Source organism: Protopterus annectens, chromosome 2.part2, assembly GCF_019279795.1.
Source record: "Protopterus annectens isolate FY-2018-M chromosome 2.part2, PAN1.0, whole genome shotgun sequence".
Classification (NCBI taxonomy): domain Eukaryota; kingdom Metazoa; phylum Chordata; order Ceratodontiformes; family Protopteridae; genus Protopterus; species Protopterus annectens.
The window spans coordinates 699,715,582-699,743,357 of record NC_056730.1 but is presented as its reverse complement, the minus strand read 5'-3'; the positions used below and the strand labels follow the sequence as shown (position 1 = coordinate 699,743,357).

At 41.2% G+C, this 27,776-nt stretch overlaps 1 protein-coding gene across 3 annotated transcripts in view; it reads right to left on the bottom strand.

Moving 5' to 3' along the window:
* Positions 1–27,776, bottom strand: part of LZTS3 (leucine zipper tumor suppressor family member 3) — a 1,582,991-nt gene that overhangs the window by 296,702 nt on the left and 1,258,513 nt on the right. For 2 of the 3 annotated variants that reach the window (XM_044064093.1, XM_044064095.1), the window contains one exon: positions 4,943–5,118. The gene's annotated coding sequence lies outside the window, so the exon portion shown is untranslated. The remainder of the gene's footprint in view (positions 1–4,942; positions 5,119–27,776) is intronic. The other variant, XM_044064094.1, reaches the window with a different exon arrangement.

Below are 27,776 nucleotides of genomic sequence, written 5' to 3'. Positions count from 1 at the left end.
CCTTCACCACCTCTGAGAAAATTCAGAACAACTTGGATCCAAAAAGAAATTTCTTCAACTACTTTTTCCAGAAAAATGGAGACCATGTAGTAAAAACAGAAACTAATTTATTCTAGTACCTCGGTGTTACCACCTTCAAGGAATCCTTAAAGGTGGTAACAACGAGATGGAGCAGTTGTTGGAGTTTGCCATGTGAGACTGTATCAGAGGCTTTGGACAGATTCAGAAATATGGAAGTGATACGTTTGTCAGAATCTCTTTTCTTGTTTATATTATCTAAAAAGGATAATAGTGCAGTAGTTGTACTATGGCCAGGGCAAAATCCATGTTGAGTACTGGTTAAGAGCCGTTCTGAAAGGAGATGATAAAAAAATATTGTGTGGATACATTTTTCTAGGATGTTTGAGAGAGAAAGAGGAGAGAATTGCTATGGACGAAAGTTAGAGTTTTCTCCCCTCTGCAGTGAAATGTCATATGATCTTTCCCAAATATCTGAGACATAACATTCTTGCATGGATCTATTGATTATGATAGCTACTGGGTAAGCTATGGTGTCTTCTGCCATCTTGAGGTATGCAGGTTTGTAACACAGCACTTGTGTTCCCTTAATGTTTCAGGTAATCTTCATATTTCTGTAAAGATGAGTTATAAACAAAACTAACCATACCCAAGTCCTTAGTGCAGCACTTTTATGTCAAGTAATTTATGTTTAGTGAACAACATCGATCTACAACACTAGTTAACAGGTGCTGAATCAAAGAATAGCTTGATTTAAGAAAACATATTAAATTCTGTAAAGGTCTGTATTTATAAATGGTGATGTGTTATAATATTACAACAGGTAATGCACATAGTTTTGAACAATGATTTTTAGGGCACAAGTGGGCAAAAGCAAATGATCAAATTCTGCTTACAGTGAAGTATACAAGTACTTACCCCTTATAAAATTAAATACTTAATTTCACTGGATAACTGTTTTTCTTTTCCATCAATGTCAATGGTGGAATATTTAAATAAGTGATTGGGTACTAAACCTTCCCCTTCCCCAAATGGAGAGTGCTGTATAGATTCTTAACTCCATTGCTGAAACACTTTCATATGTAGTTTTCAACAAAGATTCAGAATTTCAACCCACCACCTATGGTATTTTTTGTATTAGTTCACTCTTGACTCCCCTGTATCCATTACAATGACTTTAGAACATGATTTTCAACCTAAACTTTAAAGCACAAGGGGAATCCTCCCACACAATATCATCAAGCAGCCTCACTCTAAACATTACTTGACTTATCTCACACTTGTATAGACAGCTGATATTCATTCATCCAACATATGCAAACATTAAACAAAGTATAGAGTATGGCCCATACATGAAATATGTGTAACTGTATGTTTTCATCTTCATAAATTATATACACCCAAAACAATGCTCCTGAGTGTAGTATCTTGCACATCCAAATATTATGCTTAGCTGATTCATTTTGCTCAGAGCTCTGAATACCTGTGTGATGATAATGTGAGGTCGTGCAAGCTGGCCAGGAGAAGTAGGGCACTGGATGTGTAATACATGCCAGCATAGCTAGCTGAAGTTTTGTAAAGAAATATATGCCATTTGTATATCAAACTGATTTGTACAGGTGCTTGTATTGAAAATGCATTTGTAAAGTTGCTTGTGTTAAAAAAATTAACAACAGTGGGTCCAGACTGTATTGTAACTGATTAAATGTTTATGTTTTAACAGGGGATACTGAAAGAGTAGAGATTAATCTCTGTCCAGCTATCTTTGAAAAATAGTTTGAAATTAAATTACCTGATAGGCCATAAAGATTGTATCTTACAGTTCTGATTGCAGCCAGAGACAAAATGTCTCTGAAAACAAGGACTAGGAATCCTTGTTGTATTGTCCTTAACATGAACTTATTGCTACTCTACAAGGGTGTAAGTGCTAAAATGGTTTTAGAACTTCCAGAAGCTGCAACAAATCCTAGCAAAGCTCTTGCTGTGTAAGGTAACACATCTGTGCTAAATCCTGGTAGTTTCTAGTGAGGGAGGGGTAGTATTAGAACCAGGAGTCAGATGACCAGACATACGTGATGTCATTCTGTAATCCAGGCTGAAATGATGTTTTAATACTAGATGAGACTGAAGTCTCAGAGCAGTATGTTTTTGAAACCTGACATAGAAGGATAATTCACCTACTTCATCTTGCCTTGCTCTAGTAAGTGACCAGACAATAGTAATTCTTTAGATCAGTCAGGAAAATATAGTGTTTAAGTACTGTTTTTATGTATCTGTATGAATCTATTCATCTGTGTTATTTTAATAGTTCCTGTGATTGAAATTCTGATGCTCATTGTGAATAGATATTCCTTATTTTCATGTTCTTTATTTATTTATTATTAAATATATTTAAACTTTTCATTGTGGCCGGTCCATTAGAGAATATTATAACCTTTGATAGTACTTATATATATTTGGTGACTCTGTGGCCACTCCTGAAAGCCTTACTGCATTGTTCAAACACTATCATTTGTATTAATATTAATTTCACTCAGTATAATTGGGTACCCTTGTAACAGCCTTAGAGAAGCCAGATTTGGAGTGTCTGGTGGTAGTGTAACTACCTTATAGTCTGGGCAGAAGAGGGCATAGCTAGTAAATCTGTGCCAGCCTTTCCCAGGTATGTATGTGCGTGTGTGTGTTAGCTGCTTGAGAGGGTGCTGGAGGACTTGGTTTGGAAATTCGACTGAGTACTCCATTCTATAGCTGTGCCAGTGGGGAATCTTACTGGGTGCTGGGGGATCGAGAGAAAGAGAGAGAGAGAGAGAGACAGACAAAGATCCTGTGTGCTCTTAAGGGAAATTGTGCTTGATACAGAGAGTTGCATCTGGAAATATTGTCTGTGTATCTATTTCTATTCCAAGTGACCATCCCTCTCCAGTGTCAGTGGTGAGCATTCAGGCTCCTTGATTATTGGCCCAGAGGGAAGATGTCACAATGTGCAACTGGTACTGGGTACAAAACAAGTTACGCCACATCCCAATTTTCTGTCTCTGGACTGAACCTTCCAGGGGCTTGTAAGCAATATAGCTATTCATATACATACTATACCACAGAGGTTGGAATATTTATTTATGATTTTGAACCATTTAAAGTACTTGACTTTCCTATCTTTATATAACTCCCTGCTAAATGGATAATTATGAAACTGTAATTCCAAAATACAATGCAATGAAGGATTCACTTAGCTACTTACCATAGTCTATAAATCTCCTAGTAGTTATGTCTCACTGCTATAGAAAGAGAAAGGAGGCAGTGAAATCAGAATCATCTTCAAGGGTATTAGCCCAGTAAGACCACAAATCTATCCTCACACTCTAGTAAACTGTGATCTTAATATTTTTGAAATTCCAATACGGAAAGAGAACAGAACTTCCACAAAAATGAAGTACAGTAACTCAGCCAGTCTGTCCTGTTTAAAAGGTTGTAAAACAATTCAAACAAATTGAAGCCTACACAGAAAGCCAGGCTGTGAAGTCTGTGGCAGTAGTCAGTTAAGAAGAAGGAGGGAGCCACAAGCTAGTTTTATGGATACAAAAAAGTAAGAAAACAGGTTACATTTCCGTTATCGGGGCAACAGTTTCATCATGGTACTGGAGATTATATGGAGCTGCATTACTAGTCTGTATTTTTCATGTTAATAATAATAATAAATAAATGTTAATAATAAGTACATTTCTGTCTCATTTTACCAGTGCAAAATACATACAGTAATCTGAATTATCTGGCATCTTGCAATTGTGATCGGAATCCTCACACAGCTGCTTTATGCTTTGAATCGGAAAGCAGCTATCTATGACTGCATTTTTTTTTAAAAGTGGCAGCTACTGTTTTGAAAGGGTTGCCATGTTATCAAGTACGAGAAATGTATCACTTTGCAGCAGCGTGTGTACAGTGCATTACTCCTTCCACAATTTCTTACTGTCAGACATTAATGGCAATTTCTCATTATCGGGCCAACAGTTTAATCGCGGCACTGCAGATTATAAGGAGTTGCATTTGTATTCTCTATCTGTTTTGTTAATAATAATTGTTAGTAATAAATACATTTCTGTCTTACTTTACCATTACAAAAAATATTTACAGTAATCTGAATTATCTGGCATCTTGCAGCTGTGATCGGAATCCTGGCACAACTGTTAGGCCTGAAGAGTTTTATGTTTGGAATTGGAAAGCAACTGTTATCTATGAATGCATTGTTTTTAAAGTAGCAACTGCTGCTTTGAAAGGGTTGCCGTGTTATCCAGAAACAAGAAATGTATGGAAGTTAAACAAGTGATTCACTTTCTCGTTGTCATGCATGTAGTAGTTATAGAAGAAATGTAAGTAAAATTGCATCACAACTACCTGAAAAGTAAAACAGTGATAACCGACAGCATTTTAAATACTTTAATAGCTAAATCACTATTTGAATCAGAAAAGTTTTTAGTTCTGGAGTTATTTTTTTTAAGCGACACCAACTGCTTTGAAAGGGTTAAACTAAAAAGACACACTTTTTACAAATTTATTTACTACAATGAATTAGCTTACAGTACACAATTTAATACATTTAATAAGCAGCTGTGCAAAGATTTCCACCACCAGCTACCGTGTTTAAAGTGTTGCCCTGATAACGGAAAAGTACCAAAAACAGAAGCTTTAAGAAATATAAACTAAGCTACCATTTCAAGAATTCCACAGGCAAGGAAAAATAGTGCACTGCTATAATACAGCTATATTCTTTGCAAAGAGAGGTAAAGCTTGCATGTCTTCTGCAGGCTATAATTAAGGAGGATATTTGCTTAGAGATACAACACACACCCATGCCTATACAAAGAATGTTTGCACACAAACACACTTGAAGTGCACAGGGAAACAAATCTATTATTCAACAGTCCCTTACCAGCAACTGAACAACGGACTCAAACCTACTAGTAAAGCAAGGGTAGCAAACTCCATGTCGTTGATGAGGGGAATGCATTATCCATGTCCTTTTCTGTGTGTCCAAAGGTCTTGTGATAAGTAGATGCTCTTCTTTAGCAGTTACTCTAATGGGATTTCAGGAAACAGAACTTAGCACTGAAGAAGAAGAAGAAGAAAAAAAGAGAATTTGAAATCAAGCACAAACACTTTAAATAACAGTCTGTTCTGTTTATTATACTTTTTCACCATTTTTGACTTTTTTCTCAAACAATGGAATTAATCACATTTTATTATATTATCAGAACATTTTATTAGATTACAGTGAAACTAAACAGCAGAAAACATTGATCACTGTATTTTTACACAAAAAAGTAGGAGTCAGGCCTCAATATTTCATTAGTAGCACTAACACCACCTTCTGTTTATTAGGTGCTATATTAGAAGATCGAATGTTTAGGTGATCCAACACCTAAACATTGATTTTCTAATATCAAATGCAAAAAACGTTGAATGGCCGATTTAATGCAGGGAAAGATTTCCCTTGGCGGTTTGCCAGATTTTGCCATTTTGTGTACTGTAGAGCGATCTCGTAGTTGGTATAATTTAGTTAGGGGGGGTGGGGGGCACAGCCACCCACATCGGGGGGGGGGTGTGGGAGGCAAAGCCACCCGCTTAGTTTGGACATAAAGTTATATTTTTATTTTAGTGGCCAATGGACGTATTTCCCTGGGACGTTCAACGTTTTTAGGTTCGATATTAGAAGATCGATGTTTAGGTATTCGATCACCTAAACATTCAATCTTCTGATATAGACCCTGTTTATTATACTTTTCACCCTTATTATACTATTCTTATCAGAAAATTAAATTTTTAGCTGCTTTTATTATTTTTATCAGAACATGTACAGTAAAACAGCAGAAGGTAAATACTATCTATCCATCAAGAATATTTCACCCCTGATTTGGCACCTATGTCTCTAATGGACACAGGCAGCCTGTAAATGGATTACCGCTTACACTACTAGGACTTTTCAACAAATTGAGATGGATGGCTAGGCTTTAAAAGGCGGGGAAAAATAAAAACTGATTGAGATACTTAAAAAAAGACTATGTGGCTTATATGACCACATTTCATCAAATTGGTCATTATATTACACATACACATAGTCCATATGCTATGTATAATTAGAGTAGGGCCCATAATCTGTAGTAATCCATTTTGGTCTAATAACCATGCCCTGTTTGTGTTGTCTGTCTGGTTCTATCTCCAGAAATCAATAACCATAAAGGTAAACCTAGCTGAGGATGTTTTTAATGTGTGTTTGATATAAAAGCATAGTCTCCTTATGAATCCACAGTACGAGGCCAGGTACACCACCCATCGCTACTACAATTACCAAAAACCTTAATGTCAGTTGTTTGGCGGTCGTCCCCCACTTGCCATATGTTTGAAAATGTGAAAAATAAGAACCCAGGTTTTACCTCGTTTATATGAGAAAAACAACGAGGTCCCAGGATACTTTGTAGTTTTCATTAGCCAGTAGAATATTCCAATGTTTGTTAATATCAAATATCTATCATCCCCTTTCGGTAAATCCGACCGAGAGATCCCTACTACACTTGGTATTCCTCAATATTTGAACTGGGTATTATATTGTGGTATTTAAAAAAACTGGGTAGACAAAGTATTGTCTGAGTTCCTATATACAGTGACATCAAAAAGCTAATGCTGTTCCTATCTGCCCCATAGCTGTTTTGTAGCTGCCAGTAGCATTGGCCTTTGGAGAACAAGTAGATTCTTGTTTAACACATGTTCAGTACACACATAGAAAGAGTGTTAAAAAGCCTGGGTGATGAATTAGCCTTTGCCCCCAACCAATATTGTATTTGAAGACCCTACCAATGTGGATACTGTTTTTGCATGGTGGAGAAGAAACCATAAGTGAATATATACATTTTATTAATAATACCCTCCTCATAGGCACTTAGCATCTGACAATTAGTAGCCCTTCTTGGACATAATCCATGATATTCAGACCACAACCGCACCTCCCTTTATCAGCAGGACAATACTATGTCTTTATTGTCACACAAAGTATTCAGAGCTATCCTGTCTTTCAGAGTTAAATTACTAGCCAGCATGATATGTCCCATATTCTCAAAATGAATATCCCTCAGAATATACTCCAAAAAAAATCAAACATGTTTATTCATAGAGGTTGGAATGAGGACTTACCAAAAACGGAAGTCCCTGAAGTATTACCTGGATCATTGCTTGGCAGTTTCTCAATGCCAGGTTTAGTTCCCTATTTAATATTATACTATTTAATCATTTATAAACATAAAGGTATAAATATGTATATCAGCTTCTAAGCACACCATGCTATGAATGTTGTAGGTTGTCATTCAGATAATCAGAAAGAAACTATCAAAACTTATTATCACTAGACTCATACCAATATTTCCCGGTATATTATGTAGAAAAAAGTTTCTATATCATTGCTGTTTGTAACTCTATTCATATGTTTAGGGATATAAACATTGAGGTATGGATACCAACAGGGTCCAATTCCCCAGGCACCTACAGGGAGTCCATAGTGCCAGTTGGCTCTATCCAAAGGCAAAAGCCAGATGCCATGTCATTCAAACAGACCAATGTTTTAGGGATTCCATTCACACACCGGCCGTCTAATAATCACAGTAATATGATAAAATAAAACTGTAATTAACAGGTGTATAAACAGAGGTACATATAAAAATGTCCTGTATCATAGATAGTAGTGCACCAGTATGTCATTAAGTCAATTCACACACAACACAACATACACAATGTGCTCTTCAAAACACTTTCCAGAAAGAGCTACCAAAGGAGTGAACAGTTTTGTTGAAGTTAGTGTTTGATTAAACCCTAAATGCTATGTATGCTGTATGTATGCCATATATTTCAAATACATTTGACATAAGCAAACATTGAAGTAATGCACTAATTCAGTATACCCAAAGTGTACCTGTTATATAGTAGTATATGTTGTCTTCTTGCCTCTGCTCCCTTAAAACAACATAATTATAATATTTAAAAAAAAACCGTGAAGTAGTTATAGGGCCATTTTAATGTAAAAAAAATCAGTAAGTTCAAAAAAATGTTTTGATGCATCCCCTGAGTTACAAAGCATACTGATATAAGACCCATGCCCCAACTCTCGCTTTAAAAGGCCCCAGCAGTCATTAGCCTAGTATACACCTATGAACCTATAAGTAAAGAATGCATAATGACTCATGATTGTTAATACAAAAATAGCTGTTAAACTGTAGGAGTTCATAGTTTAATTAAGGTCTTTACAGACTACACATAGGTTCATGCTCTTTAAACTTGTGTATTAGAAATGAAATTTTAAAACAATGCTTGACTCTAGGAACTTAATTATTTCTCTAACAAAGTCCTTTCTAAACATCTCATGCGAGGGTAATGCAAGCCGTGTACAGTGGTCACACTCTCCATACAACATACCTTTTTCCTGTCCAAAGCATTTGATTCACAGGTTCATATGGGAAGGTGGCCTAATGGTTAAGGTGTTTGCCTTACAAACACAAAGTGCAGGGTTTGAGTCTCACAAGGGATAACTGGCTAGGCTTAAAATGGCTCTCAAGGGCAGTTAGCTTAGTACTAACCTATGAACCTATAGATTGGTACTAGGCTATCGGTCCTAGGGCCTATACACATCTAGCCATAACAATTCCCTGGCTATTTCTTCCCACACTATTTACTTCCCTGGACCCCTGTCTAGCAGGGCGACTAACATGATCCCCAGTGTGAATTTCTTTTCTCCCATCCAATCATCAAGGTTCCTTTTGAAGACGGCCAAGGAGGCGCTCTGCTTGACATGTATGGGCAGTCTTTTCCAGAGTCTGGGGAGTATCTTGGTCAGGGACCTATCCCTCCAGCATGTTTTGTTTATTGTGATGACAAGGTTCAGATCCCTGTAGCATGTGGCTCTGAGAGATTGGGATTTCTTTAAGTGTAGCATGTCCAACAGCTCTGGGTTTGACATGGCCTTGTATGTTAAGCAGAGATTGCCTCTGAGTAGACGATATGCGACAGAGTATAGCTGGAGTTTTTTAAGGTGGTCAGAATAGGGCATCTGCTTTAGGCCTGTGATTCTTTTAGTGAGGTATTTCTGCAGCCTTTCCAGTTGTTGCAGATGTCGTGAGAGGTACATACCAAATGGGGAGTTGTATTCTATAATGGGTCTAATGAGGGAGGAGTACAGTGGGGCAATGACCTCCTTTTTTCTGGATGAAAAGCCCTTAGTGATGAGGTGTGCCACATAAAAGGATTTCCTGACTGTTGTGGCGATGTGGTTATTGAAGGTGAGACCACTGTCCACCTGTATCCCTAAGTCTCTTATCACACTTTCGGTGTTTAGTATACTGCCACCTATGTGGTAATTCATGGGTACATGTTTTTTCCCAAAGGGGATAACTATACATTTCTTGGCATTGAGCTTGAGACCATGGCTATGGCACCAAACATCTGTTTCTATAACGCCCTTTTATAGAGTATCCACATCATTTGGGGAATCAATAATGGCTCCCAGTTTGCAGTAATCTGCGAACTTTGTTAGCCAGAGTCCCTTAGTGATGGCCTGTACTTCAGAGAAGTATATGCCAAACAACAGCGGTCCCAGGACTGAACCCTGAGGTATTCCACTTGTCACTTGTCTGGAGCTCGATTGGGAGTCAGCTACTTTTACAGTGTGGGTTCTGTCAGTAAGCCAGTTGGCAACCCATTGAGTGATGTAGGGATTAATGCCCAGCTTAGTAAGTTTATCTATGATTCCAGAGTGGGGGATGGTGTCAAAGGCCTTGGCGAGGTCCAGATAGGCTGTGTGGACTGCCTTACCCTCATCCACGGCTCTGGGGACTGATTTGAAGAAGTCAATCAGGTTCAGGAGACAAGATCGGCCCTTTAGCAAACCCAAACAGGGTGGGGTCCAGTTTTTGAAGGTTGCCAATATCTTTGTTTATAAATTCCATGATAATACATTCCATGGCCTTGCAGATCAGGCTAGCCAGACTGATGGGGCAGTAGTTCCCAGGATCCAAGGTGGATCCTCCCTTGTGGAGTGGGATAACTGTAGCTGTGTGCCACTCAGTGGGCATGAAGCCTGAGGTGAGGGTATGATTAAACATGACACTTAGGTGAGGTGCCAGTTCATTTTGTAGTTCATGTATTACACAGCCCGGGATGTCATCTGGTCCCATGGATGCTGTATTCTTAGCTTTGGAGAGTGCATTTTTTACCTGTGTGGCCATTATTACCTGAATTTGGCAATCTTCCAATATTGAGATTGGCCATTTAGGGGTGAGAGGCGGGTGAAGTTGGCACTGAATCGATCTGCCAGGATATTGGCAATATCCTTGGGATCAGTATATTTAATGCCATTCTGTTGTAGCTCAGAGCAGATCTGAGTATTGCTCTTTAGATTCTTGACATAGTTATAGAATGCCTTGTGGTTGTTTTTGGAATATTTGCCTATTTTATTTTTGTATCTAGCTTTGGAGGATTTTACGAGGGATCTCAGCTTCTTACTGAGGCTGTTAAGGGAATTTTTTGCATCGTGGGATTTTCCTCTTTTTTGCAACAGTTTCTTCCTTTTGTTGTAAAGTTTGTTTATGGCAGGGGACCACCAAATTGGCTTCCTTTTTTTGGAGGAGTGCCTCTTGGTTCTATTTGGGATGGCACGATTCATGCATGAGTGGATGTGCTCGTACAGTGCCTTAGTGTATGACTCAGCAGTCGAACTTTCAGTTCTGCATGGGTGTCATGAAGTTTGTCCCTTCTGACTTGAGTAGCATGAAGTTGGCTTTGGAAAAGTTTTTTATGGCGGTTCCCTTACTGGGGAGTGGGGGTGGGGTGTGGATGTTTAGGGTGATTAGCTTATGGTCTGACCTGATCAACGAGGGGGTGATCATATGTGTGGAGCGTTGTGGAGTGTTGATATCATAGGTCCATAAGTTGTTACTAGAGATGAAGTTCAGGAGACCATTAATGAGCATAGACCAAATTCTCAATTGCTCAAGATCACTGTCCAGTTAAGTGACTTTCTCAAGGTATAAAAGTAGACAAATAAAGGCTGAGGGGATCAAACCCTGTACCACAGGAAGTGGCACATTGACAGATTAAAACCTTAACCCCCTACTCCAATTGCCTGACATATTACATGGCAACATTATCAACAAGCTACATGTGATTTAAATTGATCCCTGTGTAGTTAGATGGATGAAGGGCAGAACCTACACTATATAGGTGGCAGGCCTGTGCTCAGAAAGCGTGACCGTAATCAGTAGGGTACCACAGGGATCTGTGCCAAGACTTCTGTTATTCAGTATCGATTTCTTTGATCTCTAAATAAAAAATGGAGAACTCTGGTAAACCAAGTTTGCAAATAAATATAAACTGGGTGCTATACTTAAGTTAAATCTCCTTCTGATATGCAGAAGCTACGAAATGAACATACACATGATAATTGTTGGCGCACACAATATTGTTACATTTGGTAAACAAACCCTTAACACAGATGTTATGAGACATCCTGGGACATGAGTAAATCACTCTGTCTCCTTTGATCATTGCATTGCAATAGTGGTCAGGAAGTCCTTCTGTGTGGTACAGCTTCTTCACCCACCTGTGGGTGTTAACCCTAACCCTAATGTTGTTCCTTCCCTCAACCCTGACCCTACACCTTATCATCACAAAAACCTTCCCATAATATTGCCAATACGCAAGACACACAAACATTCACAGACACACACAAACAACACTATATCTATCCCCTCACCTAACCCTGACCATAACCTTATAATACACAAACTTGCATACAAACATACAACACTTATCCTTCACTCATCTCTTACCTTAACCCTGCCTAATGTACACACCACAAACACTCTCACCCCTCCAGCTCCACTTACTTGTCTCGACATTACACACTATCGACATTTCCACTGCTTGGCTATCCATACCACTGAGATTAAACCACACTCCCTGTGTTTGTCAAAGAAACAGCATTTCCCAAAATGCAGGGGACCCATATATAATAACAATGAATTACAATGGTATGTGCATGATGTAGAGATCATCATATGGCCAGGGGTGTTATGAGGCACAAGCCCCAAAGGGGACAACCCTAAGCATATGGTATTATCTGAACCATGCACACCCATAAACACCTTATTGGACTTATAAAATAGACAACTCCATTTTTGGGTAACCATTTAAAATGAGGGGAACTGGTACAGCAAGTCTCGTAAATATGGAGACTGAATGGCTGAAAGTAAGGAGATACATATACTAAGTCAGAGACACCATTTCTTGGAATATTCCCTTTTCTCCAAGGTATGGCAATCTCAGAGTTGGTATATATAAGTTCAGGTATTGTGGGGGTGGAGGGGTGCTTGCCCCCCCACAAAAGAAGTTTAAAGGAGAAAAGCAATTTTCGAAATATAAGCTTTCGTGTTTTCAGTATTTTTTCCAGCTTGTCAGCACTTGGCATTTCATTGCAGACATTTCAACAGGGAGCCATATTTTTGTTGTTTAATTTTTATATTTAATAGTTTATCTATAAGTTTTATAGAGTGCTAGTGTAAAATATCTCTACCATCCATTATTAATTGCTTTGCAGGTTGTAACATTATAGTCATGTGGAATTTTGGTATGAAATTTTTAGTGGAGCCATTTTAGGGAATCTTCTTACACAGTCAGCTGATGCTTCTTACCCCTGGATTCATTAAACTCCATGCAGGAATAGTGCTATTCCTGCATGGAGCGGATCGTGCCCATGTAGAACAGCAGCGCGCCTTGCATATTCACGAAGGTGAGCTGCTGTATTCTCCACACAGACACAATCAGTGTATGAGAGCAGGGGCGTGTCCGAGCAATGCTCGCACAGTACACACACCCCCTGCACTCCAGAAAGCATCTACAGTGTCTGCAGACACTATTATGCCAACATAATAGTGTCCATGGACAAAACATGTAGTGAAACACAAAAGCACAGCCCCCCACAATGGTCCAGCACAGATAATATGTCCAGAATGGTATGCCAGTGTACATGCTGGCGTACCAAATAAGTAAGCATATTCCTGAGAGGAACATTTAAACCATTCCACCATGTATAATGTAGTTGTCCAAATGTCCTGCCCAAAGATGTAGAAAGCAATGTGCATACCCCTACAGTAAATAAAAATAAAACACATATTTATTATTTTTTTCTGTCCGCAATAACGTTTAAGCATAGTAGAGGAGGTGTGTGCGTTGTGCAGCTATGCTCAGCCTAGCTCATAGCCGGCCTTAGGCATAGGCCAACTAGGCGGTCGCCTAGGGCACCGCTCTAGCAAGGGTGCTTTTCTAGTATTTATTTAATGTAGGTAGACCGGGATGGGGGCAGTGGGTGGTGTGGTGGGGAGTGCCCTGGAGCCCTTTTGCCGCACTAGCTGACCTAAGACCGCTGCCCTAGCTTACACATCACAAGGAGCTAAATAGAAATATACAGCTGAAATTTGCAATGCAAGATAGTGTAGTGGTTAGAGCATCTACTTTGCATGCATTCATTCATGGTTCAATCCCCAATGAAGACATTTCTCTTTTATATGTGAAAGCAGTACTATTTCTTTTCTTTTTGTTATAATTAGGTAGTAAATAGCATATATTTGTCGACCAGAGTAGCGTAGTAGGTCCAAATGTGAGTTGTCAGTGTAATAATCCCCATATAAACATAAGTGTCCCATACAGTATAGTCACACAAAATGTAATGTCATGAAAGCTCATAGGGGATGTCAACATACATATCATAACATGTCATTAATGAGGAATGAACCCCACAATCCTGATAGTCCATAAAATGAAAGCTGAACTATGCTAAGTTGTGCTCAGCCCTGCTTAGCAGTTGTAAGCATTGCTTAAACGTAAATGCTAAGCAAGCATTAGCATAGCTAAGTGGATTTGTGCATTGGTAAGCAGTGCTTAGCATCTACCCCTTTAAGCAATGCTTACCTTAGCTCAGCGGGTTTGCCCATTGCTTAGCTTAGCTCAGCATATTCAAAACCATCCAATCATGGCAAAGGGCAGGAAAGCAGCCCTATTTAAACCTTGCAGGTGGGAATACAGCCCGTAACCAGTTGTAGCTCATCACTGCAGGCACTATGGCTGGCATTGGTGAGACTGTGCACTTTTGGACGCAGTGCTAGGGCATTCAGGAGTCCAGGGTCATGGTTGGACTCCTAGTAAATGACTATGAAGGGAGACTGCTGCAGGACCAGTACCAGGGCTCCCAATACAAAGCAGAGGCCTGGGACCATCTTGCACGTGATCTCACCAGTGCCACTGGCATCCCTCAGACTGATGAGCAGGTCCGGAAGCACTTTTCTGACTTCATGTGTAGGAAGAGGGAGCTCTTGGACCAGTGGGTCCAAGATGCATGGGCTAGGAATGTCCCAGACTTGTGTAAGTATCAGTATCACTAAGTGTTTTCCAAAGTCCAGCCTGTGTATGTGATGGATAGGTATGCATAAATGTTTCTCTATCTCCTGTACAGCTGCAGATGAGAGGGCTGCAAACATGGACACCTATGCCAGCAGGCTGTTAAGGCTGCATCACAAGGCTGATGAGTACAACTTTGGGTTGTAGTACTCATGGCAAACAAATAGATAGGAGTAGAATGTCACCTGTCAGTATTTAAAAATGGGTATTGTTTGTACTGAATAAACGAGACATTAGCAGAGTAATAGTGATGTACAAGGTATATATCAATAAAAGTGTCAGTATCTGTCAATAAAGTCAAAACCCTGGACTGGTTGTGTTTACTTTGGCATGTGGTGGCATGAATCAAAATGTGTACAGTTTCTGCACAACAACTATAGCTCTGAAAGCATTAAATAATCAAAGCTCATCTGACAAAGATTGTGGAGTTGTAAAACAGAAGATTAACTATATGAAATGTTCCATACACCAAGATCTGACACTGAATAGTAATGCTGTGTTAATCAGTGTTTTCCAGACTGTGCTATGTCAATGTATGAATACACAGTGTAAGAACTATCTGCCATGCATGAATGTCAGAATTGGCAGGTCAAATTGTACAACCAAGAATATTAGGCAGAAAACAGTCAAACAAGAGACAGCAGTTTCTCAACAGCTCATTCTGATGAAATATAAACTTTGTTGTATTTTTTGCACAAACAGGCACGGTTCAAATCCCGGAAGTGATAGTAAGCTGTATGCTTAATTTCACCCAGGGATATGTGAATATGTGTAGAAACAGTCAGGTAGTGTTAACAGAAATTTCCTCCACAGGTCTGCCAGGTAAGAACAGATATATCTTTGCTGTACTTATACACTGTGTACAATACCCACTGTCCAACCCCAAGGCTGCAAATGACAGCAAGATAAGTACATATACCAAGTAGTCTCCTCCAAGAAATGGCCTCCAAGTGTCACACTGTCACAGCTAGTGGTCACTGCCATCCACACCCAGGGTGATTGATAGAAATCAAGGCAGAGTATGGCAGTAGCGCACACACACACACACACACACACACACACACACACACACACACACACACACACACACACACAGTTCGAGTGCATATAGGTAGAAACAGTCAGGTAATGTTAACAGAAACTTCCTCCACAGGTCTGCTAGGTAAGAAAAGGTATAAATTAGCTGCAAGAAGGCTATTATTATACACTGTGTACAAACATATCACTGCACAACCCAAGGCCATAGGTCGATGTAAAGTGATGTAATAGCTGGAGAGTAATGATTAGAGCAATGATCATTAAAGTTGTGAGCAACTGAAGCCTATACAGTTGTTAATTGACATCTCCCTCTCTCCCCTACCCTATTTGCACCAGTATTCTAAACACATAAATCAATGGGTATGTTTTTCACCAAACCTACTGTTGGGACATGTGTCCCACTGTTCTACAAATATTTAAACATTTGACTATTAATGTTCCCTGTTCAAATACTATAATTGGTGGCCTATTGCTATCAATGTAACCTGCATGCCGTGATAATGCCACTGTGGTTCCATATATGCATGTGTTCTGTTTACTATTCAACTCTTCTAAATCTGTTGTTTTGGGTTAATGAGAATACCTATGCATGCTGTTATAACTAATCCTGGAATGTGTTTTTCATGACTAAACAAAGAATTGCTGTATAAAATCTTACCATAACCATAGATGTCCTTCTCTTCCATGTTGTAGTATTCTAGATGTGGGATTTCCTGCCCTCAGGTGACTTGTATGTTGGCACCTATACAAAAGCTTCAGCTTGGCTGTTGCAGTGTGCGTGGGACATCAGATGTAAGGCCATAAACCAGGGGCCTTAAATGTGACATCTGCACGCACAATCCTCAGAACTTGAAGGCCAGCAGGTAGAGAAGAAGGCCCAGCAGTAGGGATGCCACTGGGGACAGATGTGTGGCCTTGGTGTCATTTAGTAGCTTAATTAGATCCAGGACTTAGTTGGGACTAAAGGAGAAAGTATAGGGGGCAATGGTGGGTGGGAAGGAATACTGCAACATGGAAAAGAAGGACAGCTATGGTTATGGTAACATTTACACAACTATTCTATGTTCTTCTATTCCTATGTTGCAGTATTTTAGTTGTGGGAGAGTACCACAGCTTAGTTGTGTGAAAGGGAGGTGGATGCTGAAGAGGATTCTACAAAGCCCTGTAGGATGGCCCTGGCGAATCCTGCCCTCGTTCTGAAAACTTGGTCCAGTTTGTAATGTTTGGTGAAAGTATGGATAATGGACCAAGTGGCTGCTTCCATGATGGATCCCGTGTCCAGACCTTTCATGAATGCCTTGGAGGCAGCCACCGTCCTAGTGGAATAGGCCTTTACTCCCATTGGAGGGTTTTTTCCATGGTGAGTGTAACAGAGACAAATAGATTTCCTGATCCAACAAGCGATGGTTTGTTTGGAGACTGCCTTGCCCTGGGCTCCTGGGTGAAAGGAGACAAAGAGCTGCTTAGATTTCCTAATGGTTCTGGTTTTGTCCAGGTAGAATCTAAGTTGCCTGTGCCCATCCAAGGAGTGCAGTATCCTCTCCACTTCATTAGTGGGGGAGAGAAAGAAAGTGGGTAAGTGTATAGATTGGTTTAGAGACAAGACATTGGCCACCTTGGGCATAAAGGAGGGATTAGTCCACAGGTTGACTCTGTCTTTGTGGAAGCTGGTGTAGGGAGGGCAGGCCTCTAAAGTCTGCAACTCTGAGACCCTTCTGCCTGAAGTGATAGCCACCAGCAGGACAGTTTTCTAAGTACACATCTGTAAAGAAGAAGACCCAGCTAGTTCGAAAGGGTGCTGGGTTAGTTTTTCCAGGATGTAATTGAGGTCCCAGTATTGGCCAGTATGGTGTCACTAACAAGATTTTTGGTTTGCCCTTCTGTATTTTCAGGAGGACTTTCTGGATCATTGGAAAGGGGGGAGAGGCATAAAGAAACTTCCCCTCCCAAGAGATGTTGAAAGCATCTACTTTCCATGCTAGAGGGGAGTGTGTCTTTGAGCAGAAGGTCTGCAGCTGCCTGTTCTGGGGGGAGGCAAACAGGTCTATTTGTGGAGTACCCCACTGTTGGACTATATCTAGGAAGACCCCCCTGTCCAGCATCCATTCATGCTGTGGTGAGGAGGTCCTGCTAAGGAGGTCTGCTTGCTTGTTGTCCTGCGAGGGGATGTAGGTCACCTGCAGGACTGAGTTGTGGTGAGAGGCTAGGTCCCATATCAGCATGGTCAACCTGCACAGCTGGTAGACCTGTGTTCCTCCCTGTTTGTTGAGATACCACATAACTGTGGTGTTGTCTGTCACTATCTGGACCACCCCTGGGAACAGAAAGGGGATAAAGGTCTTTAAGGCTTGGAAGACAGCTGTCATTTCCCTGATATTGATGTGCTTGCTCTGTAGAGAAGGGTGCCAGTTTTCCTGGACCCTGTAGGATGCCAGAGTTGCACCCCAACCTGAATCTAAGCATCTGTATGCATTGTTTCGGTTGGGGTGTGTGGTTGCAGTGGAAGTCCCAGGTTTAAATGGACTTGCTGGATCCACTAGCTGATTTCTTTCTTCAGACAGGGAAGGAGGGGAACATCCTGTTCTAAGGGATGTAGGTGTTGGGACCAACTGTTTTTGAGGTACCACTGTAGCTTGCACATATCCATTCTGGGCAATGGTAGCATAGGGATGGTTGCTGCCGTTAAGCCAAAGAGATGCAGGAATTGCCTTGCCATCACCTTCTGGGAATGGAGGGTTTCCTGGGGGTGGGAAGTTGGGGATAGAACCTTGTCCTGTGAATGAAAGGCCTTTATTTTGTCCATCCTGATTCTGCAGCCTAGGAAAATCGTGTCCTGGCCTGGGTTCAAGGAGGACTTTGGGAGGTTGATGGTAAACCCTAGATTTTGCAAAAGGGACATGTTGAAGTGCAGATGCCTTGAGAGGGTATCTTTGGACTCTGCTAGTATTAAGATGTTGTCCAGTTAAGGGTAAATCTGGATTTCCTGTGTTCTGCACAAAGCAATGGCTGGGGCTAGGCACTTTGTAAAGACTCGAGTGTCAGTGGATAAACCAAAGGGCAAGGCAGTAAATTGGAAATGAGAGGATGGTTCAGAGAAACACAGAAATTTTCTGTGGGAAGTCCTGATGGGTATGTGAAGGTAGGCTTCTTTTAGGTCTAGGGTGGCCATGAAGGCCTTGGGTGGAATAAGAGGCAGCAGAGTGGGTAGCGACAGCATTTTGAAGGAGGGTACCTGAAGGTGTAGGTTTAGAAAGGAGAGATCTAAAATGGGTCGCCAGGGGCCATCTTTTTTGGGGACCAGGAAGAGACGAGAGTAGAACCCCTTTCCTTCCTGTCCTGAGGGGACAGGTTCTATGGTACCTAGATTTAGAAGTTCTGACAAGACTTGTGGTAGGAGATGAATTTGTTTTTTGGGGGGAAAAGGAATACTTCTCCTGAGTGTTTTTTCTTTCCAGGATAGGAAGTACCCTTTTTGTATAATGGCTAAGACCCATTGATCTGTGGTGATGGCTTGCCAGAGGGGGAGACAGTGCAGAAGGTATGCAGAGAGTGGTAGGTGGGCCAGACAGTCACGCATTATTGGGACCTCCTCTATCCTGAAAGGGTTGTTTGGGTTGAGGAGGGGGTACATTAGGTCTGGCCGAAGTAGGTCTTCTTGCCCCTCTTTTAGACCTGGAGGAGGCAGCTGCCTGATGAGGGTTGCCTTACAAAAGTGGTTTTAGTAGGGTAGTTCTTGTAATATCGTAATATTTGGGAATGGGGGGACACCAGCAGATGCTTGATGTCTTGTAATTCTTTACATTTTTTCCTGCAGATTTTTGAAGAGATCTGCGGATTGTTTTCCAATTAGGACGTTGTGATCCAGAGGGGCATCCAAGATTTTGGAACTGAAGTCCTCAGGTAGATTCTGGAGTCTTAGCCAGGAGTATCTACTAAGGACAGAAGCAGATGCTGCAGAGTGGGCAGATGCTTCTGCAGCATTGTAGCTGCATCTGATTGAGTGTCTGGCTACTTGCTGAGCCAAGGACAGTTTGGAGCCCATGTCACCCTTAATGGGACTGTCATGCATAGAAGCCAGTGTGGAGGAGGCCTGAAACTCTAAGTCTAGAGCATATTTAGTCATGTGGGTCTAATAATTTTTGGCTCTGAATGACAAAGTGGAGGATGCGTATACTTTCTTTCCCATCCTATCCATATATCTGCTATCTTTATCAGTGGGTAGGAGGGAGGTGGAAGGCAGCAGTCTAGACTATTTATCAGGAGCAGTGGCAATAATAGCTGGGTCTGCCAAGGGAGGTTTAACTAGGAATTTATGCTTCTCTGGCACTTTACAGAAGCGGTCAATGTGCTTGGGGGCCGGAGGCTGGGAGTCTGGGGCCTTAGAAGCTGAATTCAAGGCATCCAAATAATCAGGAAGCACTGGAGGGACCACTGAGGGGGAGGGTGATTCCACTTGAAGCAGCTCAAAGTACCTCTTTTGAGTGTCAGTCATTTGGAAAGTATCCCATTTGAAGTCATCTTTCATCTTGGTGATGGTCTCAACAAAAGTAATATCCTTAGGGAGAGAATCCCCTTCAACAGATTCTTCATCAAGGGAATAATGCTCCTGGGGAGAAGCAATCTGATATGTATATGAAATGGAGTCCTCTGAGGAAGAAAAGAAAGAATCATGCTCTTCCTCCCTAACCTGAGAGGTCATGGGTGATAGGGAAGAGGCAGAAGCAGGCCTAGGGCTCAATAAAGGCAGAGTAGAAGGGGCTGAGCCTGAATGCCTAAGGGCCATGAAGGCCTGCATTAGTGAGGAAGTGAAAGCCTGCCAATCTGGAATGGTTTCTGGAGAAAAGGACATATGCTTGGTTTTTTGTTTAGTTTTGGCCGGGGTGGAGGTAGGAACCGGCCTGTCATCCAACTTTGAAGACAACATTTCCGAAGGCTGGATCCAGGTTGGAGGTACCACAGAATCTGGTTCCCCCTTGATATCGACGGGAGTCGGTGTCTGGGCAAGCTCCGAGGAAGTGCTGATTGTCTGCTGTGCAATGGCTTCCTCCAGGGTCGTCGCTGAAGTCAACGGAACTGCTGAGTGCTCCTCAACTCCTAGATCAGCAGTTGGCAGGGTGCTGGGAAGTGGAGCAGCAGGTGAGGAAGGCCTAGGAATCTTGGCCTTCCTTTGCGAATGTTCATGTTCGGCCTCCAAGGCGGGATCCATTCTAAGAGCTAACCATTTTAGGTGCTGGTTTTCTATGTAAAGGTTTAAAGCTGCCAGATGGCTGACAGGGTCTTCTGCACAAATGACTGACAAATTGAGCAGGAGGAATGGTCGTGCTCCCAGCCTAAGCAAAAAAACACACCTATCATGGGCATCTTTATGGGGTATCTGGCACCTGCATTGGCACTTTCCCTTTTTACCTGACATCAGCTAAAGGCTACAACAACCAAGCCTAAGCAATAACTATTAGCAAAACAAGAAAAGACAGAAACCCCATGGGTTACTGAGCTTTATTGGTACGATGTCTGTGAAGCAGCGATCATACGATGTGTAGGTCATCTGCAGCGGAAAAGTTCTGGGGATTGTGTGTGCAGACATCACATTTAAGGCCCCTGGTTTATGGCCTTACGTCTGACGTCCCACGCACGCTGCAACAGCATAGCTGAAGCTTTTGTATAGGAGCCAATGTACGAGTCGCCTGAGGGCAGGAAATCCCACAACTAGAATACTGCAACATAGGAATAGAAGGACATCATTTGTTATAAAACTGCAACACCATAGCACATCTGGGAAGGCTGATCCAAGCAGATCCACCTGTCCCACCTCAATTGGCCATGGCACCAGGCCCCAACATGTCTGAGACCCAACCAGGGACCTCCTCATCTGCTGGTCCTGCACCACCTTTGGGTGGAACTACCTCAGGGGATGTGGCCCATCCTCCCCTGGGAGTGGGAGTGGACAGGACACTGTCACCCATCATCAGTTCCAGGTATTGGTGCATAGTGAGCTTCAAAAGGAGTTTGGAGATCTGCTACGTCAGCTTGAGGGCTACGTGATGCATCTTGACAATCAGCCTGCAGCTCCTGCTCAGCCTCCAGAAGAGCCACCTTTGGGGCTGTGAAGGTGCAGTGGTGACTGCCCATAGGTGGGACCTCAGTCCCACTGTATTCATTTGGGGGCTCATGGGCATCCGATTCCAAACCACCCTTCCCGTCAAATGTGTTTATCCCCCACATGTCATATACTGCCCCTGTCTGGTGTCCTGTCTGTTTTGTCTGTCTTCCTACCCAACCTACCTCCCCAAATATACCTACTATGCTTCCCCAACATCCCACTCTCACCTTATAAAAAAAAAAGGCAATCTGTTCCCACAAGAAAATGTCGTCCCATACATAGCTGTCCATTTCCCATGTGTCTACTGGACACATGTAATCTGGTCTAATTGGCTTAACAACACATTCCTGTTGTCCTCACCCCTCTCTCAGGGGTTTGAGTGTCCATATTCACCTCCAAATTCTGTACAAATGCACAGCTGTTGCTGTATCAGAAATGGACAGCTATCGACCTTCCTTACACCAGTCCTGCACATCCCTAGCTATCTGTCACATTATTTTTCCCTCTGCATGCCCTCTTTTTCACCACTTTCCTATCACCACTTTTTTCTTTTCTTTTAAAGAAATTAGCTCAGGGGTAAGTAGGGGTAAGTGGGAGTAAGCTGGAGTAAGCAGCACTAAGCAGAAGTAAGTGCGATGTTAAGCGATGCCTACACAGATTAAGCAGTTTCCCATTTAACTGTGTGTTGGCATCACTTCCCAACATGCAAACCCATGCAAACCCACTTACAACCGCTTAAAACTGCCTTAATCACCCTGTCTCCATCAGCCACCATTATGCCCAGCAACAAAATAATCAGCCCTGCCAAGTCTTGAACACCATATCCAGAGCAATTTACCACTACAACATCTGAGATGTAATAATGAATGCTGTTTTTTCAAATATATCATTCAGTACAGGTACAGAATAGTAGGGAATAAACACTGTGGAATCAGTCATGTTTAGTATATATAAATATACACCTATAGATGTGTATGGTGATAGATAAATATTAAAAAGTATATACATCAGATATATGGAGCTGTTATCCAAAAAGAAAAAGAAAGCTGGAAACACTCTAAAACAACAAATATTTAATCCAAGTTCAAGTTCACAAGTAAACACTTTCACCTTCAAGGCTTCTTCAGGCGAAATAAACTTAAATATATTTTAAAAAGTCACGACTCTAATTACACCTTCTGATGCAGCATATTTAAATAAGGCTTTAAAGTAAAACTGTCATTAAGACCAGGTGGCACAAATGCTCTCATTCTTAAAATCCATCTCATCTCCTCATTTTCAGTTAAAATTTTTATATTCCCACCCCGCAATGGTCTATAAATTACTTTAAAAATCATAAATTAAACCTATGTTGATCACCTTTCTCTATAATGTGTTTACTAAGAGCATTTGTAACTACACTATGTCTAATATCACTGAGAGGACAGGCTATACGCTCTTTAAATTTCCTGTTTGTCATACCCACATAAAAAGCATCTCAGATTTCACACTTAGCTAAATATATTAAATTGCTTGTCTTGCAATTCCCATATGCATGTAAAACAAACTCTCTACCTGTCATGGGATGTGTAATGGCTTTCTCTGTGAACATATGCTTGCAGTAAACACAATTCCCACATTTAAATGTACCTTGTTTCACATTTCCTACTTTAAAAAATTCCTTGGGTTGCTCCTTATAACATAACATCTGTTTCAAATTTTTTAAGTCAAAAGGTGTAATTAGAGTCATGTGACTTTTTAAAATGTATTTAAGTTATGTTGTTTAATTGATAGTATTTATTTATTGTGAACTTGAACTTGGATTAAATATTTGTTGTTTTAGAGTGTTTCCAGTTTTTTTTTTTCTTTTTGGATTTGATTTTGTGACTGAGAACTGGTTAACTGCCTCACAGCTGTTTTTTGGGTATATGGAGTTATTACATATAAGACAAATATGTATAGAATAAGAAGATTTTCGGCTTTTCCCGGTTAGGGGTCGTCACAGTGGAACTCCGGTCCACTCATGATTGGCAGTGGATATTTACAGTGCTGAGTTGCCAGCCCGACACCCAACCTTCAAAGAAGGCACGCACATTCACGCTCGCACCAACCTGCATGTCTTTAACATCACTCGATCGCGAGGTGGACATGCAGACTCCACACAGAAGGCACTCCAGCCGAAATTGAATGGGAGAACCTCTTGCTGTGAGGCGACAACGCTAACCACTGCACCATTGCGGCTCTATATATACATATATATTGTTATATAAACATATGTATAGATATCAAAAAAGGAATATATATATATATATATATATATATATATGTGTGTGTGTGTGTGTGTGTGTGTATATGTGTATATATATATATATATATATATATATATATATATATATATATATATATATGCCCATAACATGTAGTGTAGTCATACCCAGCACCATACATCTAAACCTCTTAGTGCAATAATTCTGGACAAAGGATGTCAAAACGGGGGGACAATGGTACAAGAACAGGGACATAATGTACGTACTGCAGTTATAAATGTAGTATGTTCCTACAGTAACAGAGTACATATCAGCATGCATGTCCAGGAGGATGTGAGTTGTGAAACTGAAATGTATGCCATCATTTACAGACAGAAATCCTCACATCATCACAGTGATTTACCCCAGAAATGAAAATAATGATTCTGTGGAACAGAACATACATACGAGCAATAATCCTGGACAGTCTGAACCAATCTGGCCAGTTGAGAAGTATGCCCAGAACTCCTTAGTGCAACAAATCTGGACCAAGCCTGACCTGGGGGATGTAAAGCCAAGAAACTGGGAACATATCCCAAATACTGGAGTAGATAAGGTGACATAGTTGATGCAGTAACACCCTCCTGTCTGTTGTACCATATATTGACTAGAATAGCCCAAGTCCAAAACCAAATTACTCCCCACTACTCACTGACATACATCTTGACATCATCCCACTGATGTGTCAGACATACACAACATGTATGGGGGCCAGGCAACAGTATATCGGATAAATATTGGGACATAACATCACAGTAGGGAAACTACACTGAGCTGCTAGGCATGTCACCAAGTACAGTCTAAACTACAGGCAGACTGACACAACACAAACCCAGTTTTGCTATGGAGGAATACACATGTAATTCCAAATATATCAGGCAATACAGGGATGTAACAGCACTGACCAACAGACAGGAGCATGAAAGTGCATATCCAGAACCAATCTCACCACATTTAAAGTGACATACTGGTAAGCCATAGGAACAGTAGAGTATATGGACTGTGTGAACAAAATCATCAGCATGTTTGACACTCACACACTACTCCTCTATATACTGGCCCAATTCACAGTGTTGTCTGATGCCTGACTGTGGTATGGGACATGTCTCAGTCTGCCCCTACAAACATATACAGCTGATAGAGCATCAGAAAGTGGAGCAGCATGCAAAGTCAGATAGAAAAGGACCCATAAAACTTACATCTACCCCCCTACACAGGCCAAATAACACAGTCACAATACACTGCTACACAATCCTGACAGTCTATCAACAACTGCCAGAAATACACAGTCCTCTCAACTGTATAGAGTCCCACAGAACATCCAGGCTTCATCCTCATATATAAGGCCTTCTACATGTAACATGTCTGGCAGTCTGATACATCACTGGGATGATATCTGGAATGAAGTCACTATATAATGATATACTACACCTATACACCTCTTACAGCATGACATCTGGCCAAAGCTTGACATATTTGGGGGCAGTATTGCTGTCATAAACTGGGAAAGTTGCTGGTGTAACAGGGTTGTTGCAACATATCTGTTCTGAGGGATATGAAGTCAGAAACACACATGGATGTTACCATTTACTGACTGCAATCCTCAGAGTATGCTACTGCATTTCCAAGCCCAAACATGTGTGAGTAACACACCAAATATAACACTCCAAACTCTGGCCAGTCTGCGGATAGCCCTACATTTGGAAATTATGTCAACCACATAACACTATCAGACTTAAATTCATGCAGAGCAGCCATATCCACACAAACCCTGTCGAACTAGCATTAGTTTAACTGCATAACAGCAATACTTACATTCTCTCCCTATGTCTGGAACACTCTCCCCAAGTTTGTTGGGCTGTCTCCACAGTGTTTGTTGTAAGAGGTATTCCCAACTACACTCTGTGATACTGTCTGTCACACACCTCCATAAAGTACTCCTCCCAGGCAAGGAAAAGGGGCAATGCACACATGAAGTACTCAGTTACAGGAGTGTGTCCATGCTATTGGGTATGGGAATGATACCACAGCTGTTCCACATGCAATTAGCAAGTGGGGGACCCAAATGGTGCACAGGCCATCAGCTGCTGATGAGCATTACCTACTAAAGGCAAGATGCTGTCTATACAAAACAGATGCATATCCTACATCTGTCTCAGAGAGAGAGAGAGAGAGAGAGAGAGAGAGGGACACACACACACAGAACCACAGAATAAAACAAACAAACAAACAAACAAGCAGACAGACAGACAGACAGACACACACACACACACACACACACACACACACACACACACACACACACACACACACACTGAGACTGATGGAGTATACCAAATGAACTGAAAACAAATAAACACAGCTATGTCAATCAATCAAGTCTGTAATGGAATGTAGTAGGGGGCATGTAAACGTGGAAAATAGGAAGTTCAAACAATATTATGTCTCAACAACACATGCTGTACTGATATATTACTGAGCAGAAGCTATGGCCATAGAAACTGTGTCTGTTTGCAGTGACACAGAGCACAGCTCAGGGCCCTGAGTCACCCCAGGAAAGGATGGCTCACATATGACCACTACTGGAGTGTGTGTTGCATAATGCCAACTGTGATACTGCTAGGCCACACCCAGTGCAAATCATACCATCAGTAACTCTGCTATGTCCAGCTCTGACTTGTGCCTCTTTTTTCAATGCCAATGTCTCCAACCCATATAACACAACTGGTCTTACTACCCTCTTGTAGACCTTCTCTATCACTCTTAATGGTACTTGTCTGGCACAAATCACACATGACACTCTTCCCCACCACCCACATCCTGCCCGTACTCATGTTGTCACCTCCCCTCCACACTCGCCATTATTCTGAACTGTTGTTCCCATGTATTGACACCTATCCACCTTTGCAAACTGAACTCCCTGCATCCTCACCATTCCTCCATTCACACACATATATTCCATCTTAGTCCTGCTGACCATTATTCCTCCTCCTCTAGACCATACCTCCACCTCTCCTGGGTCTCCTCAATCTGTTCCCTACTCTTACTACAGACCACAATGGTCTACCTATCTATTTATTGCTACTACAGTGTGACGCATTATTTACAAATTGTAAATAATGTATTTTTTTTACAAGATTCCTGCTTGACCAACAAATAATTTTCTATGCACTTCTGTAGTTATTGTGTTTCATTGTTTGTGTATATAGTTTTTTTGCACTGTGTTTTTAAAATGGTATGCTCATCTGAAGAATTTTTTTGTGACGAAAACGCTGTGATACAGTTAATGTGTAAAATTGATGTGCTTTACGTTTTTTTAATATCGTGTGCGATCAATAAAACAGTGGATTTTATTCTGGTGAACCTTCCAGTGCCTTATTTTTGGTTATCAGTTTACTTTTGGCACTTTTTCCACTTTCTTTGTTTATTTCTAAGGTAACTGATATCTGCAGGACTGCTAAAGTGGGAAAGGGGAAGTATACTGGGTTTGAATGGACCCAAAAGCTTTAACTTGTAAATACACACACATTCACACACTTTTACATTTGCCAGGACTGAGATTAGAACTCCAACCTAAATAGCTATCTGTACTATAGTGTTACACAGTTATCGCACACGCCACAGAGCTTATAGCGCTGAGGCCTGATGAAAGGGACTTCTATGGTGACAGACATCTTCAGGATTGCTAAAGTAGGGCAATGGGAAGTGCACTGGGTGGGGAAGGCCTGTTCATTCCTAGATCCTACTGACATTTCTCTGGGTGGGGAAGGCCTATTCATTCCCAGATCCTACTGACATTTCTCTAAGTGTATGAGCATGCCCAGTGTGACCTTCTATAGTACATGTGGGACTCC